Source organism: Rutidosis leptorrhynchoides, chromosome 9 (assembly GCF_046630445.1).
Source record: "Rutidosis leptorrhynchoides isolate AG116_Rl617_1_P2 chromosome 9, CSIRO_AGI_Rlap_v1, whole genome shotgun sequence".
NCBI classification, from domain to species: Eukaryota; Viridiplantae; Streptophyta; class Magnoliopsida; order Asterales; family Asteraceae; genus Rutidosis; species Rutidosis leptorrhynchoides.
Window position 1 is genome coordinate 262,753,200 of NC_092341.1, and position 3,512 is coordinate 262,756,711.

At 29.8% G+C, this 3,512-nt stretch overlaps 1 non-coding gene across 1 annotated transcript; it reads left to right on the forward strand.

The window, feature by feature from the left end:
* Positions 1 to 261: 261 nt before the first annotated feature.
* Positions 262 to 368, forward strand: LOC139869463 (small nucleolar RNA R71). Its single transcript, XR_011766072.1, has one exon. It is a non-coding gene; the product is annotated as a small nucleolar RNA R71 (small nucleolar RNA).
* Positions 369 to 3,512: the final 3,144 nt, after the last annotated feature.

A 3,512-nucleotide genomic window follows, 5' to 3' on the forward strand; every position in this document is an offset into this window, starting at 1 on the left:
AACTAATTCGTATTGCGTGAATATCTTTAGTCATCTTTTCCATTCGTCTCTCGAAAGCATCTAACTTTGCGGAAATGGAATCAAAGTCATGGCTAGAATCGGCTCTAGCCGCTTTAGATGAACGAAAAATATCTTTTTCCTTGTGCCACTCATGTGAGTGGGATGCTGTGTTATCAATAATTACCAGCTGCTGTGTCGATGTCTTTTCGTGTGGCAACGTCGCATCCTTGGTAGAATATTTTCACTATTTGATAAGTGTCTAAACCGTGTTGAGGACATCCTCTCAACAATTTTCCGAATCTTGTCCACGCTTCATATAATGTTTCATTTGGCTTTTGCGCGAACGTAACAATTTCTCCTTGAAGTCTCACGGCTTTAGATGCCGGAAAGAATCTTTTAAGAAATTTCTAAACTAAAACATCCCATGTATCAATCTCTCCTTCAGGTAACGATTCTAACCAATCTTTAGCTTCTCCCTTTAAAGTCCAGGGAAATAACATGAGATAGATCTGTTCATCCTCAACTTCTCTGATTTTAAATAGAGTACATATCCTATTAAAAGTTCGAAGATGTTCGTTTGGATCTTCTTTTGGCGTACCACTAAATTGGCATTGATTAGTTACCATGTGTAGGATTTTTCCTTTGATTTCATAATCTGGCGCATTAATTTCTGGTTGTGTAATGACATGACCTTGGCCAGTGTGTGTAGCTCTCATTCGGTCTTCCATACTTAGAGGTTCCGGATTTTCCATGATTGAATTTGTTGAATCTGAATCACTAGAGGATTCTGATTTAATGGTTTCTTCCTCGACAACCTCTGGTTGTATGATTGGTGGTTCAGGAGGAATGATTAGTGGTTCAGGATCTCTGAATTGTCCTTGAATATCCTCCGGGTTCTCAATTGTGAAGTCGGGTTCCAAAAATGGATTATCGAAAATTTGAATTGGAGTACTCGTTCGACTAGATGATGATTCTAAATAAAAATTAACGGCGACAATATTGGCTAGATGTCTTGATCGAGTTACAGGTGGTGAACATATGAAATGTGGTGAACGTTTTGCTCAGTGCATTCACTGAATATCCTATTAGAAATTATATAAGTTATCAAATTAATAGACTTTTCTGCTTTTGCCCACGTTTCGAATAGCCAAAAGATGCAACAGGAAGCCAGGATCCTTTAAGTCGGAAAATCCACAACTCAGCCACTAACAAATCCAACTATTACTACGAAGCAGAAAATTTTGGATGTCTATCAATTTAATCGCTTAAAATAATTTTTCGTCGAAATTTAAAGAAGATAAAAATCTATGTCCTAAAAACTAGAGCGTAGAAATGAAAAAGAAAAAGCGCGTCGAAAAATAAGAGGTCGAAAAACAAAAAGTTGAAAAAAATTAATAAGAAAGTAGAGCGTCGAAACTTAAAAGTCTAAAAACTAAAAATTAAAGATTGCGTCTAAAGGTATTAAAGCTTAAAAGGAATTCTAAAGGAAAAACGGAAATTACTTAAAAAGGCACTAAAATTTATTAAATATAAAAGCGATAAGCGACGTCGTAAAATTCTAAAGCGTCTAAATCTTAATCTAAAGAAAAAGCACTTAAGGGATTTTACGGCAAAGCCTAAGAATCTAGAAATATAAAATAAATACGGCAAAAACTAAGTTTAAAACTAATTACGAACGATAAATATACAAATTACGAATTAAATGTTTAAAATATACAAATTATAAAAAGAAACTAAAGTTATAAAAATACAATTTTTAAAAAAAATAATATTATTTTTATATTATTATTTTATAAAAGTATTAATCTATATAATTAATAATAATAATAACACTTAATATTACTAATTATAAATTAAAACTATAATTAATTAATATGTTAAATAAATAAACCCTAGATAATAATAATAATTAAATTTAAAACTAACCCTAATCGCGTAATTAATATGGTCCGAGGTTTCTGGCGTGTCAGATCAGTCCATGCGGTCGCATGGATTCAACGTTTCCAGCTCATGCGATCGCATAAGAGTGCAGGTTCAGTTTTTTTTTTTTTTTACTTTGATTTTTATTTTCTGATTTTAATTTATAGAAATTGTTATATAACTTAACTAAAACTAAAAAAAATTACTTATTAGATTTAAAAAAATATATAAACTTTTTAATTTAAAAACTTAAAAATATAGAAATATATATATATATATATATATATATATATATATATATATATATATATATATATATATATATATATGTTTTTTTTGTTTTTTAATATTTAAAACTTATATAAATATATTCTTACAAAAATACCTTAAAAACTATTTTTTTTTTTAGAATATAGCGTTCCGCTTTCGCTTCCCCGGCAGCGGCGCCAAAAACTTGATGATGCAACGGAGGTATACGAAATACTATATATTTTTATTACGAAATACGATACAAATTACACAAGTTTTATTTATTTATTTACAGATGAGATATACCTAAACTTTGCTACAACACTATAGGCAGTGTACCTAATCGTAAAGTAGTATAGTTTTTGTAAGTCCGGTTCGTTCCACAAGGAGACGACTTATTTTACACTATATTTTAAACAACTATATTTGTACAAAAATATATATAATTATTTATAGTAATAGTAATAATATATAAAAGGGGGTTTACCGTTTAATGACCGGTTTGTCGATTTTAAGTCAAACGTAAATATAAATGACGATAATTAAAACAAAAATATTTAACTGACGATAATTAAAATGATAATAAATAAAATGTAATTAAAAATACGAGGATATATGAAAATAAAATAATTATGCTTATTTAAACTTCCGTAATCATGATGTTTGACGTTTTGATTTTAATTTATTACGCTGGGTTAATTGTCCTTTGTCCTGGATTTATTTGAAACCTATCTGGTTTTGCCCATAATAGTTCATCGGTCATAATTATAAAATGCTCGTCAAATTAACCTTATACCCGAAGTCAAATATACCAACTAATTAGGGATTCAAACTGTAACAAGGTTTTAATATTTTGTTAATAATTACACCAGGTTATCGACTGCATGTAATCCAAGGTTTTAATACTTTGTTAACAATTACACCAATTACCTTTGTATGTAATCCACCCCTGTTTTAATGAGTCCATTGACTATTAATCCATCTCTGTGTCCGGTTAAATGAACAATTATTAGTATTTATAGATATCTCGCCCACCGTACCCAGTCAAGCGTATGTGGTTATATATAAATACGTCAAGTTGTAATCTCTATATTAAATTAACAAGATATCATTTAGTTAATTAAATATAAAGCCAATTAATAGCCCATAGTCCAATTTCCACAAGTGTTGGTCTTTTGTCCAAACCTCAATTATGGTGTAAAGCCCAATAACCCCGTCTTTAATATTTAGTCCAACATCACGATTACTTTGGCTTAAATAAGCATAATAATAACTTAGCTACGAGACATTAATTTAAAAAGGTTGAACATAACTTACAATGAGTATTAATCGCGTAGTGTTAC